This window comes from Euprymna scolopes, chromosome 12 (assembly GCF_053919585.1).
Source record: "Euprymna scolopes isolate OS-2025 chromosome 12, ASM5391958v1, whole genome shotgun sequence".
NCBI lineage: Eukaryota > Metazoa > Mollusca > Cephalopoda > Sepiida > Sepiolidae > Euprymna > Euprymna scolopes.
In genome coordinates this window covers 78595786-78611518 of record NC_136493.1, presented here as the reverse complement: position 1 = coordinate 78611518, position 15733 = coordinate 78595786, and the positions used below count along the sequence as shown (strand labels likewise).

At 31.7% G+C, this 15733-nt stretch overlaps 1 protein-coding gene across 2 annotated transcripts in view; it reads left to right on the top strand.

Annotated features, from left to right (window-relative positions):
- The window catches only part of LOC145291353 (uncharacterized), a 111426-nt gene that overhangs the window by 34502 nt on the left and 61191 nt on the right, over positions 1 to 15733 (top strand). Inside the window, exon 1 of one of the 2 annotated variants that reach the window (XM_080137121.1) lies at positions 12357 to 12853. The exons of the other annotated variant lie outside the window; for it this stretch is intronic. The gene's annotated coding sequence lies outside the window, so the exon portion shown is untranslated. Of the gene's footprint in view, positions 1 to 12356; positions 12854 to 15733 lie in introns of those variants that run through there. 2 annotated transcript variants of the gene reach the window in all.

Below are 15733 nucleotides of genomic sequence, written 5' to 3'. Positions count from 1 at the left end.
ATAGGCACAAACTTTAATAAAGACTTTTCATATCTATCTGCGTAAGTATACTTTGATAATTATGTTTCAGTTTGAAGAAATATGGTATAATAAAATTATGGAGTGTTCGTTCACACCTGATCTCCATAGAATGGAAATATGTCACAAAGTTTAACAAGTTTTTTTTTAATATAGATCCACAGAATATTGTGATAAGTGTTTCAGTGTGAACAGGTATGGTATAATAAATTATGGGGTTTATCTATTTTATTTTTACTTTCATCATATTTTGCTTTGGTTTTGATACCCCCAAATTCGAAGCTATCTCTTTACAACCCTTCCTTTTCATAACCTATCATACTTTCATAAATCAGAGCCCATTTTCTGTAGGCTGTTTTTAAACCCAGTCAAGGACGGGTACTTTTGCTAGTATATATATATATATATAAATATATATATATATATATATATATATCACATAGGCATCACTACTTATCCTCGCGTGGCCTCTTGGTCTTGATAAGGATCAAAGTGTGTACAGTAGAAATTGGACAATGTAGTAATCGTTAGTATGGAAATTCGGTAAATTTGTTAACAAGTGGGGCGGCTCATCAAGAACTTGTTTACGTTAGGCTTGAAGACAACCATATTGTAGTCAGCTGGAAAGCAGGAAAACGGAAGACAATTCCACAGGCGTGCAGTTCTAAGAAAGAAGCTTTGTTCATGGAATCTACGTTTAGGTTTAGGCACAGATAACGAGTGGGGGAATTATTGATAGTGTTTTCAGCTATATATATGAGTGTGTGTATACATTATACCTATATGCGTCTCTATATAATTTTACTACTGGAATAGTATTATATATATATAAACAAAAATATACAAAGTTGTTTTAGATAGCTCAATAATTCAATAATAGAGCTATAAATATTTCTTATAATTCAATGCTTTACAAGGAACAGACACTTATGTTTTTGGTTATTTCGAAATGTTATGTTGTATTTGCAACAATTGCGTGAAATTGTTTCAGACCATAGCTGGTATATCGATATAAAATAGTTCATAAATTCTAAGTGTAACTACAAGGAAGCTAATCAGCGCGAGAAAAAAAAAAAAAGCACACAAAATACCTATTTTCAAAGTACTCAATGTTCTATAGACAGGCCTTTCTTATCAGCAGTCCGGTAATCAGGTTTTCTTTTCGTATCCCATATGTTATGCACCTGTAGTTTCAAATTATCAATATTTTATGGTGTTACAGAGTACACTTGCCTTAATATCTCTTTAACGTTTGTATTTATACTCTTGCTCAGTCAAATACTGCATTATGAGTGTATATTCCTGGTAATGTGGGAGATAATAAGGTATATATATATATATATATATATATATATATATATAAATATATATATATAATTATATATATATAAATATATGTGTGTATATATGTGTATATATATGTATATATGTATATATATATGTATATATATATGTATATATATGTATATATATGTATATATATATGAATATATATATGTATATATATGTATATATATATATATATATATATATATATATATATAATGGTAGTTTGATTTTGGTTCCTAAAAGTACATCCACTGAAAGAAGATGTGTCTACCAGAAAAGTGCTCAATGAGTTAACAGAGCATATTACATTAAACTCGTTTATACAAACCAACAGCTACATATGTGTATATATGTTTCTGTAATTTCGCGTTACAGAGAAAATCACGTCATCACGCCAAGGATTGCGCTATTAACATCTGATGAGGTAATTTCTCTGTAACGGGAAATTACAGAAACATGTATGCACATATGTAGCCGTTTGTTTGTACTAACGAAGAATTTAATATATATATATATATATATATATATATATATATATATATATATATTGAAATGTTGAACCCTCTCATAAAGGAGATAATTGTTTATACTTAGTATAACAGAATGATATTCTGAACAATGTTTCTCTGATTATCGATAACGTGTAAAATGTATGTTAACAAACAAGGTACGAATAGTGCTACTTGTTTATTGATCGCATTTGCTTCAGTGTTCGATTATTGTCATATGCACACGTGCTACCTTTAGTTATACGACAAAACCCCTGTCTGTAGATGACGATATATATATATATGTATATATATAGTAAGTTATAAAATAGCTCTACCTACGTATTGAGCACTGTTGAAGTAAATACTTAAAGTTTACACATACATTTATACCTTCGTATATTAATTTATGGGAGTAAATGAAGTAGTTCATATATATATATATATATATATATATATATATATATATATATATAACTACTTAATTTACTCACATAAAATTAATATACGAAAGTATAGATTTATGCGTAAACTTTAAGTATTTACTTCAAAAGTGCTCAATACGTAGGTAGAGCTAGTTAGTAATTTATAAAATATATATGGCGATTAAGCTACACTGAATATTCCGCGTTTCATCCACTCTAGGACTCCTCAGACTTATGCGCGAATTCTGTGATTGTTTATCGTTTTTATATGTTCCTCTTCTATTGAGATTTTAGTTAGTCAATCAGCTTTCTAGTATCAACCGCGCCCTTCCTATCAGCCAATGGGCATGCATTTTATCGGATAAAGGATCTGTTTTAAAACTAGGTTAGTTTTTTTTATTGTTAGTTTATATATAAATATATATATGTGTACATACATATATGCTCATATATATACATATACATACATATATGTGTGATCGTTTATGTATATTCATGTTTATTTAATTTATTTATTTGTCTATTTTCTATTGTTTTTGTTAGTTTTAAAACTATTTTGCATCGCTATCCTAGAGTAAATTTTATCTTGTGAATATTTGTTATATTTTATCTTGTGAATATATTGTGATATTTTTGTATCCACTATTTTTTAGGGCTGTTTCGTAGATATTTTTGTGAAATTTTATATTGTGAATATATTGTGATATTTTTGTATCCACTATTTTTTAGGGCTGTTTCGTAGATATTTTTGTGAAATTTTATATTGTGAATATATTGTGATATTTTTGTATCCACTATTTTTTAAGGGCTGTTTCGTAGATATTGGTTGACAAATCAACCAATATCTACGAAACAGCCCTAAAAAATAGTGGATACAAAAATATCGATATCAAATGTAAGCAACAAAACACCAATAACTATAATAAAATTAAAAACAGAATGATAAGGAACTATAATTTGGTATACGGCTCCATACAAGCAAATGTTAAAAACAAAACTTGGCAAGAAATTTCTAGATATCATTGAAAAACACTTTCCCGCAACCAACCCCTTACACAAAAATCTTCAATAAAAATACCTTAAAGTTATCCTACAGTTGTTGCGAAAATTTAGAGATGATAATTAAAGCACATAATAACAAAATCTTAAATAAAAATAATGTAAACAACAACAAAATAAAAAATAAAAAAAGTAAACACCATGGCAAAAATAAAACTAACACTAGCAGAAATAATAATAATAATAATAATAATAATAACACGAACACGAACAACCATGCTATAAATAAAAATACTAATAACGAACAAGATAAATGTAACTGTAGACACCGCACACTTTGCCCAGTTCAAAATAAATGTCTAACCAAAAGCGTAGTTTATCAGGCAACAATATTTGCTAAAGAAATATTACGTAGGCATGACTTCCTTAGATTTCAAAACCCGATACTATGACCACAAAAGTACATTCAACAATAAAAAACACCGTATAAAAACAACACTAGCGAATAAATACTGGGAACTCAAAGAAAGCGGACATTCGCCGGTAGTCGAATGGAAAATAATAAGACAAGCTACAACGTGTAGGGACCTAGACGACCCATGTAGATTATGCCTTCATGAAAAATTTGCTATCCTGTATTTTAAAGAACCCCAACATCTATTAAACTGTAGAAGAGAAATAGCAAATGACTGTGTTCACAAGATAAAATTTACTCTAGGATAGCGATACAAAATAGTTTTAAAACTAACAAAAACAATAGAAAATAAACAAATAAATAAATTAAATAAACATGAACATACATAAACGATCACACATATATGCATGTATATAGATATGTATATATATATGCATATATGTATGTACACATATATATATTTATATATAAACTAACAATAAAAAAAAACACTAACCTCGTTTTAAAACAGATCCTTTATCCGATAAAATGCATGCCCATTGGCTGATAGGAAGGGCGCGGTTGATACTAGAAAGCTGGTTGGCTAACTAAAATCTCAATAGAAGAGGAGCATATAAAAACGATAACAACCACAGAATTCGCGCATAAGACTAAGGAGTCCTAGAGTGGATGAAACGGGGAATATTCAGTGTAGCTTAATCGCCATATATATTTTATAAATTACTATATATATATATATATATATATATATATATATATATAAAATGATGGAATTTGCTTGAAGCATTGCTGGTAAACAAATATGTAAGTATAGAGAGGACTGTTAGCAATGTAGACTAATTGATGTGACATATGTACAAAAATAAACAAACGAACGGAGGTTGTATTTAGATCTTCGTATATCTATTTATTTTTCAAAATCGTTCATATACAAATCAGTGAATATCGCCGTACTGTTTAATAAAACAGGGGTGGTAAATGTATTTGATGATTTCGAGATGTAGTTCTCCTTTTCAAAATGAAAACAACAAACAAACAAACAAACAAACAAACAAACAAATGTGTGCAATAAAAAACCGAAAGACGCACACATATACACACGCACATATATAATCCACAAGATAAATAATTTAAAAATTAATTCTATAGCTGTTTCATCTCATAGAGCCAAATGCATAATCAAATTCACAAATTAGCAATTATCATTAGTATTCAATACTAGTATCTAATATTCATCAGGAAACAACCGTATCCAGGGATCCCAGTGCTTCGGATTTTCCCCAAGATCTTGGGATTTCAGCGTTAACTTTGGGGTTAAAAATCGGAATCTTGGGAATTCGAGTAAAGTGTTGTGTAAGTTAATAAAAATTACATAAAGGAAGGTAAAGGAATATCGTTTGTTTCGTCTTAAAACATTTCTTTGCTTATGTGCTCCGCATAAACGATGCTTAACTGGTTGCGTTTGACGTTTCCGCCATAACCCACTGTTAACTGTTGTATATGGTTCTAAAAAACAACAAAAAGAAAAACAAGTAACAACATATATACTTCTCGACATGTTTCTGACAGCTTATGAAAACGCGTTGCTTCAGCGATGTCCAGTATGATTCATTTGTGCTTGAGATGTGATTGTGTGATCCATTTTCCTTTCACTGTTTTGCATTTGTGCCAATTTAATATTTTATTTTAATATATACATATAATGTATACACAGTCATTGAACTTAGTTCTTTCCATTTTATATGATAGTTAAAACCAACGGACACTTGTTTTTCAGAAACGACCGTTAAAAATTAAAATGTTGTTTCACCGAGGATCTTTCGATGCTCATTACTACAAGGCCGATAGCCATTAGTCGCGTGCTCTCGTGTAATGAATGAATGCGTGAATGTAGGATTGACATGGAATTCTTAAAGATAAACTAAAATGACCGAAAAATGGGCTGAAATGACTTAAATAAATAAAAAGTAAATGACTTAGGATGAGTTTAATGAACTTAAGGATGAATTGAATGACCTTAAGAATGACTTGAATGCTTAAAAAATAAGTGGAATCCTTCAAAAACAACTTGAATAATCTGGAGAATGACTTGAATGGCTTTGAGACTGACTGGTTGTAAAGTGGGTGATCATTTTACATTAAATTAATACAGAAAAGTGATCCCCCACTTTATATCACAATAAGTACAGCATGTAGTAAAAACAGATACTACACTTTGATCTTGGCCAAAAGGCCACGAACAACAGGGTATTTATTTGCCCCCTCACCGAGAAAATTAGGCACAAGGCCGATTTTTAATGTGAGGAGTGAAGGAGAAATGGGGACCAACTCCCCGGGTAGTAGAGGAGCTGGATAGTGAAAATTGGTATGAAGGGTTGCCCCTACATTGACCAAGGTCTTATATGTGAGGTTGGTACTTATTTGCTCCCCCACCGAGCAAATTATGCACAAGGCCGATTTTTAATATATGCGGTGTTTAATATATTTTTAATATATGTGGATTTTTAATATATGTGGTGTAATGTCTAGTGTTGGTGCAGTGTCTGGTGTTGGTGCAGTGTATGGTTTGGGGGCGGAAGTGGATTTTGTTGTTAGGGGTGGTGTATGCTCACAGGGAGTGGGGGCCACCTTATCTTCCCCTTTTCCTCTTTTGTTTTTATTCTTTCGAATGAACCGGGGAGAGGTGAGGTTGAGTTCTCCCTCTCACTTGTGGATTCATCCTCAGAGGAGCAGTCTTTTCTCCGCTTGATCCCCGTCTCGATTTATTCCGCACACTTTGATCAAGAAATACTTAAAAAGCTAAGAACAGCATCTATTAACAACAGACCTTTGATTTTAACCAAAAAGGCCAAGCACAAAAGTGTTACGGACAGACCGACAGACCGAGCGACGGATAGATCGACCGACGGACCGACGGAGTGACTTATAGGGTCGCTTGCACGCGACTAAAAATATATTTTGAGCCTTCATTTTTTTTTTAATAAAACGAACAAAGATGGAAGTTCTTTGTAAAAATATAAGAATTTAAAAGAAAAATATTATTTATTTTTTGAACGAAGATGCATAATTAAATTTAGTAGTTTTATGCATATAAAATTTATTTAGTACTTTGGTTATTTATTTATTAATCTTGGGAAATGTTCTACTTTCTTGGGATTTTTCCTTGTTAATTTTTGGGAAATCAAAAATAAAATGTTACTGGGATCCCTGCCTTGAGCACTGCTTTCTCATTGACAACTATTCATGCAAAATGATGAACATACAACCTTCTGATATCTTCAACTTCTTTTTAAATTTAAGCTCGGATAAAACGAGTTTCTGGATTTTTTGACGTTTTCCGAGACAACTGCCGATTGTGAGCTAGTTATGCGTTTAGCATCGTTTGTGCCTGTACGATTGCGTTTAAAGTCAGTATAATACTTCTTAACCGTTGTTTCAATAGGGCAGAACCTGAATAACACTTTTGTAGTCATCGCTTTGCTGAAAAGTATTTTTATCCCATCAGAAAGCAATGTTTTACCATCAGAGGAAATTTAGGAATATCCATTATTTTGAAAATTTGCAACAGAAGCTTCATTTCAATGACTGTAATTTGTAAACTAATTGTGCTTAAATGTTGACAAGTGACCTTTCAAAATTAGTACATTATAAAAATGCTTTTTACTTAGTCACGTCAACTAGATATAAGATCCAGAGAGTATTGGGTGATATGTTGCTCAACCTTAGAGTTGGATATTGGCAGGTTACTATGAACTAAGCGGATCGCATAACGGTAACATTCAGATGTCAGCTGAGTCAGTACAAATTTTATACTGTGTTATAAGGCGCACCCGAAGTTTTCCAGTGGTAAATGTCTATATTGCCAGTCCGATAATGCTAAAATTTTGACATATTTGAGAGTAGTTTGTAAAACTGGATTAAATTTAACGTAAATCTAAAATACCCGAAGTTTTAAATGGAAAATTATGCCTATATTATAAAGAATAAAATTTAAAATTTGGTAAATATTAATTTATAATAACTATTTGTAATATTTTACAGAAATCAGAGGTGTCTTAATTTTCACGAAAGGCTTCTATTTCGTTTTTACCCATTGCAAGAAACTAAATTAAACTAAGTATAGTCTACATTACGACCACTTATAATAAGCATTTGTGTTCTCAAATTCATAATATTCTCTTAATTGAATTAATTAGTGAAACCTTGTACTTACAAATATATAAAAAAGCACACATACCTAACTTAATATAAACGCACACACACCTCACACACACACATCTATATATATATATATATATATATATATATATATATATATATATATATATATATATATATATATATAATATTCAGGACGTTTTTTTACTTGTTATTTTAAAGAAGACGGTATTTGGTCAACAATGCTGGGGAACTATGATACTGTCTTTTTTTTTGAAATCCCCCAAACAATTTTTTATGTAAACGACTGATGATTTTTAACAAATATTAAGACTAGTGTCAATTCTTGGGAGCAAAATAATACAATCATTGCAAGAGATTAACTGACTTACTACTAGCTTTCCAACAAAGGACTTGGAATGAACTTTTTTAAATATAGTTTTACAGGTTGAAACCCTTCCAAGACTATATATATATATATATATATATATATATATATATATATATATATATATATATATATATATATGTATGTATGTGTGTGTGTGTGTGTGTGTGTGTGTGTGTGTGTGTGTATCCATTTTTTCTTTATGGTTTCAAGTTCACACTTAGTGTCATTATTTACAGTGGGAAACAGAAAATAAATTGCTGTTTAACGGTACACTTGGTACCCTTAACCATTTAAACGGGTGCAATAGTCGTCTATATGACACTCTGGCTCCATGTGCAGTCTGTTCCTGTTTACTCTTAATTAAATTCAATTCCTATCTTTTTCTCTTTTCTCTCACCCCTCTTTCTTCGCACACATATAACAAAGATAAATAGAAATACATACTTGAGTACAAATTCACACTTGACAACAACGTTTAAATTGTATTCAAAATCTATAAATATAAATTTTACTAATACACTTTCAATAATTAGAGTTTCTATGAAACTGCCGTAAAATGTTAATATTAATCACATTTATTATTTAATAGGAGGACACGTTCCTGTGTAATCCAAGAAACTGAAACTCCCTATCGCTGAAGCACATAATACTATTTTTTAATTTCCAATTTCAGTAAATAGCAATTTTCAAGTGAATAATAATAATAATAATAATAATAATAATAATAATAATAGTAATAATAATAATAATAATAATAATAATAATAATAATAAAAAATGATAATAAAAACTCAATTTCCTTTTTAAAAAAAAGTTAAATATTTAAAAATTTATAAATAATCAGAATCGGATTCGGTAATTGTATCGGAATCGGGAATTTAGTACATAATCGGTAATTGTATATATATATATATATATATATATATATATATATATATATATATATATATATATATATATATATATCCACATACAGTACTGTTCCGCTTTTTTACAACTTATTAGTGCGGCTAAACAAGCAACTACCTCAAGCCAGGATCGAAACCCGATCGCCCAAACGACACAAAATAGAAAATATAGAAAAAGAAATTAAAGACATTTAGAAATGAAATGAGAATGAAGGAATAGGATAATATGATAATATTATCCTATTCCTTCATTTTAAAATAAACACTTTATTTTGTTTACTTTTATGGCTCCGGCAACACGAGGTAGCCCTGTTAGCAGATTATATTTTGGCAGCTGTTTGCAAAACAATGCGTATTTATGAAAAAAAAAAAAAATATATAATCCTCATTTTCATAGGTGTTGTTGTTTCACCTCATTTCAGCCAACCCATTTTCTGGTCTTCTTGATTAACCGCAACTGGATTGGAATGCTGAGTCTTATAATTGTATCCCTCTATAATTACCGCCTTCCATGGTTGTAGTCTCACCACATGTTGGTCAATTAATCCCCTTTCCTGCTTTGGTAGGATTGGAACCGCTATCTTCAGGCAATGTTCGCCTCTATCCACTGCGCTACAGGCCCCGAAGAGATGTCAAGGTTCTTAAAGAACTTTAACTTCGCTTCATTATATATATATATATATATATATATATATATATATATATATATATATATATATATATATATATATATATATACTGCTGATCAAAAAATTAAGACCACTTAAAAATCTTTAAAAAGAAACCTTTTTTTTAAAGGATAGATTTTAAACTCTTCCGACTTAAGATTACTAATACTACAATCTAAAAGGTTATGGAAAAAAAAAGTATATTCCAAAAATTTTATTTCAAAATTTGCATTTTTATTAAATTAGACTTTTTACACATGATCCAAATTATAAGACCAAACGTATAAATTGTTAGATTTATGGTAATTCTAATGTTTTTAGTTCAGTTAGAGATTAGCAATCACTGTGTAAAGGTGTTACCATGCCTAAAGCAAGAAAACTAACCGAAGTTGAGCGCTCTCGAATTCTAGGATTCCATAAGCGAGGATTGTCACAGCAAGCGATAGCAGTAAATCTGTTATTTACAACTTTCTAAAGAACACCGAGAATCATGGAAAAGCAAAATCTTTTGGTAGGCCCCCGCCACAAACTTCTGCTGCATTGAGTATGAGAATCAAACGGGAGAATCAGACAGGTTCGATTGGCTAGCTTAAAGAGATGATTTTCTTCTAGTCAAATTAAGGCGGTTACAGATGCTGATTGCAGTTCAATAGCCATCAGACGACACTTACAACAAAAAGGCATGGTAAATAAACAGGGTAAACAAATTCCTCGATTGCTTCCACGTCACAAAGTGGACCGCTTAAGATTTGGTCGTGAATACCAAACATGGAATGCTAATAAGTGGAAGAAAGTCCTGTTTTCTGATGAGAAAAAATTCAATTTAGATGGTACTGATGCTTCCAGCGATACTGGCATGACAAAAACATGCCCCTTGAAATTTTTTCCACACGTCATAGTGGTGGAGGATCCATAATGGTATGGTGTGCCTTTTACAGAAGGATGATGGAGTTCCAGGTGGTGCAGGGTCGTCAAACAGCTGCTGGTTATGGTAGCATGCAACAAAAAGCATCTTTGATGATGGAGGGTCATCGTTTGTGTGAGGATGGATGGTTATTCCAACAGGATAATGCTGCTATCCACACTGTAATACGGACCGTAAGCTTTCTACAAGAAAATGGAGGCATGTAAGGGTTTCTTCCGGTACACCGCGATGAGTTCTCGACGATAGCAAGCAGTCAATCGATTTGATTTAAAATGCAATTTCAATGACAATAAAAGTATGGGAGGGTGGAACATTAATCGATTATCACTGAATCCTGGACAACGTTGGGTCTCCCTACTAGTATATATAGTCATCTTCAGACAGCTGTTTCGTCATTATTAGTGATGTGTTGGCTTAAAAAGCGTTTTCGCACCGAGATGCGAAACCCAAACGGCCGCTTATGTACAAATATGATCAGTAATCTAATATTATTTACCTCCTCTTCAATGCCTCCATTCAGTCTCGAAAGACAAAGGATAACTCCTGTAGAGGCAGCTGTGCGTGTAATTGTGAGGCAGGGGTTGCGCAATCCCAACCACACCTCTCCTGAATCGGCGCTGTTTGTCCATTGACAAGGAGAATTCCAGGACGACTGGAAACAATGCCGAGATAAGCGGAGAGCACATACAGCACCTGGAAGTCCTAAATAGTCACCCATATAGTACTGACCAGGTTCAACGTTGCTTAACTTCGGTGATCTGTCGGGAACCGGTGTGTCAACGTGATTATGCCATACATACCTCCTCTTAAGGAGTTTAAAAACAGGGTTAGGTTTGCTTTTTTGAAGTCAGCGCACAAGAAGTGCACTACGACTTACGAAAATATGCATCAACAATCCCGTCGACATTACTCATTTGTTGCACTCCAGGCAATTAGCAATAAACTAACTCGTTCTAAAAGAGAGAATTTAAAGCCTAGAATGTTAGACTTCTGCGGAATGCAAAGAACAATACCCCAGCTCGAAATCAACAGACCCACTGATTGTCAAGTATTATGTGTTTGTATGTGCATGTGTGTAGGTTTGTGTACGTAAGATATTTTGTCTGTATATAAGTTGCGTCATATCATTTACAGATACTCGTATACAATGGCTGTCGAATTATGAACATTTTATTTTAAACGCTTTGTTTTTTCTGTTTACATTATTGGACAGATTCTACCTAACAGACCTGTCTACTATATAAGCGCGCGCATTACGGTATAGTTCCATAATCCCCAGCATGGAGGTGCATGTCCGTGAATTAATATGCAAGTGTGTACGCGTATGTTGTATAAGTATGAAGGTGGCCGTGAGGCAGTGAAGGTGTGTCTTTTTGCGTGTGTATATGCGCGTACGGATTGTCCCTGTCTGACTGTGTGTATGTGTTATACGCGTATGGTAATGTAAAGCTGGGCGAATTCTTCAGATCGCTATTAAATGAAGCCTCACATTTCTCTAGGCAATTCATCATTTTCGACTCTTTACGCAAAAAATAGAAACAACAAAAAATCACTTTAGCAACGCCCCACCTCTCCATCTCCATCTGTCCGCCATTTCCCCTGATCTCCTATCTCCCCTTCTCCCCCTCCTCCACTGCTCATCCTACCCTCTCAAATTAAACGTTAGTCTGCTTATTCTAAGTGTGCCTACCGTAGCGCAAAACACGGTAAGATAGCATTGTCCATTTACTGAACACTTTAGTAAGTCATATTCACTCTTTGTGCTCTGATAATGTTGCTTTGTAGCAGACTTCAGTTAGGTTCACCAAACACCTGGTAGAACCACTGGAAATGGGTTGTCTTGTAAAACAACATTAGCTTAGAATTGGCTCTACCCGAAACATCCGATTGGTTAACCACACTATCTTTATACGTATTTATTATTTCTATACATCTACGCCGACTCACCATTAAGCAGTCATATCTGTTACTATACATCTCCCTTAAATCCTGTTATGATGGCGCATGTCCTCATAAATAACACTTGCTTTGTAATATTACGTTTGTTCCAATGATGTCCTGTCACGGTGGCGTATAGGATCACAGTTGTACTATTGCAAGTGGATCTGCTACTACCACGCCGTCAATCAGGTATGTTCTTTTCAATTATTTTACAAATAGTTGGGCGCTTGTACTATTTGGATTTTTCGGACTACTTTTCTCATCTTATGTCTTATTTTCACAATGTTTCGGTCAGGTGTATCTTGTGGAACTCGAGAATCTTTTTGCCGAACTCGGAAATCTTTCTGCCGAACTCGAGAATCTGTACGGAATTTCGAATCCTTTACTTAATCCACGAGGAAAGAATGCTCTTGTTCTGTCAGCCATGGCAGGGTAGAAATCTTAAGTATTTCACACGCCCGCACTTAGAATTGAATCTTCAACCGCAAGAAGAGGGTAATTTAAAATTGTTTTTAAGAACTCCTTTAATCACTATGCCACGGGTTCTTGCGCATGATTCTCCAGTTAGACAAAAAAACCCGATAAAGATCGGAGGTTACATCGACCGAAACATTGTGAAAATAACATTCAAGATGAGAACAGTAGTCCAAAGAATTCAGAAAATACGAACAATAAATCATCTAAAAAAATTCAGAAACATAGTTAGGCCCTTCTTTAAAGATTTTTGTTTTAATTCTTATATGTTGTTGTTGTTGTTGTTGTTGTTGTTGTATAAAGGTTTGAGTGACCAGTCTAACCAATAAATCTATTGACGAGCTAGCTGCTCGAAGTACTATTAAGTGTTTGGCGCAAACGTAAATCCTCCGCCATTTTCATGAAAATGGAATCGTGTATGACTCTGACTAACCCTAAGTGTCCCTATTTCCTGCTTTAATTATATATATATATATATATATATATATATATATATATATATATATATATATATATATATATATATATATATATACATCGCATTTTGGTTAGATTAATAATGCAACACTCATAACAAATAGCATAGCTGGATTCAAACTGTTGAAGAAATTCCAACTAGTTATTTGAGTATTTACCTTCTTCTGCCCTTTCAAATCCTTGGTTTTCTCTTTTTAAAATCCATTTTGATTTTTATTTGTCTTAATGGGTTGACGGTGTAATTATTATAAAACGTAACGTTTCCTGTTTTCAGTAAATTCGACTGATCATTTATCTTATGAATGAACCGTAAACGCTTCTGTGTAACTTATTTGATATAAGTATTTTCATGTTGCTACTAGAATGTACTGATAGAATAAATATTGAAAGAAAAAAAATATATATCATTTTCATAATATAAATATATACGTGTAGGTAGAAACATGAAAATGAAAATAATTGTTAATACCTATTTAAAGATATTATATATAATGTTTTAAATGAATACAAACAATTATATATATATATATATATATATATATATATATATATATATATATATATATATATATATATTAGTAATGAGAGGATTCTAATATTTTTCTGGATACAATTAACGATTCCAATACAATTACCGATTCCGATTTCGATTCTTTATAAATCTCTAAATATTTTACTATAGAGTTGTTATTTTCTCAGATTTCCGTAAAAACAAAACAAAACAAAACAAAAAAAAACCCATGTTAAATATGCAGATATTTTCCTAAATGTAAAATTACACTTGTAAAGAATTACCTATAGATTTTAGCTATTCTGGTATTTTAAAATCAATAAATATCTTTTTATTTTATCATTATTACCAGCAATGGAAAATTTTGCTTTAAACAAAACCAATTAAAAATGACACTCAAAAGACTCGTATTTGCATCAGAAAATAGGCACCAATTTTTCCGATTCAGATACCCCTAAATTTGTCAATTTTTCCAATTCTCGATTCCAATTAATCGTTCCAACACTAATATATATATATATATATATATATATATATATATATATATATATAATTATGCCGCACACACACACACACACACACACACACACACACACACACACACACACATATATATATATATATATATATAAACTTTTAAATGACCTGAAAATGGGGACGGGGCCAAACCTCTTATTGTTATTCTATTTTTAATTTAATTTTATTTTATTTGTAATATTTTATGTGCATGTGTGATAGAAGAAGTGTGTGTATATGTATTTTATCAATTTATTTTTTTCTTTAACTTTTTGACACGCTTGTATATTTAAATTAAGTATGAATTGTTAATGCACTTCGAAATTCAATTCAATTTGATTTTAAACTGTATTTATTTTTACTTGAATCTAAAAGTGTTATTTTTATTACATGGTAATAAAGCAAATCCTTTAGTTTACCCAGGTTTAGTATTTATTTATTTATTTTTTAATTTGGAACTTTTCATTGTTTGTACTAAGATATCGGAGTGGAAGCTATCCGCAACCAATTTTGGCATATTAGATCAGTTATATCAAATTGGTATACATGTAGCCTGCTTATTTATTAGCGTTTGGAGTTTTCACAGCATTTTCTAACATGCTTTACAAATTTACGGATTAAAAAACTTATAATTCTGCTCGTTTCTTTGTTTGCTGGATGCGTTTATATTTAGATTTAGAAAGAAAGAATTTGTTTTTAGAATAAACTAGCTGGGATTTCGTTTACGTTACAAATTTATTCAGCTGAATAAATGACTCTTAGTATAAATTTTGTCATAAATTAGAAAACTCATTAGGAAACCAGAAACGGTCGAGGGCGGCTTTGTGAATGGGCTCGAGTATCCCGACATGCAGTAATTCTAATTGATGATTGCGTAACTGTAACTATCATTGTTAATGTTCATTCTAGAAATATCATAGTTCTAAAGCCCCTTTAAGAAATTAGACTTGAGGCTTCTTTAGGGAATTTAGAAAAAAAAAAAAGAACAAAGAAAAAAAAAGAAAAAAAAGAAAAAAAAGAAAAAAGAAAGAAAAAAGAAAAAAGAAAAAAAAGCTGTCAACTTTAGTGCAAATGCAACATTCCACCTTCCG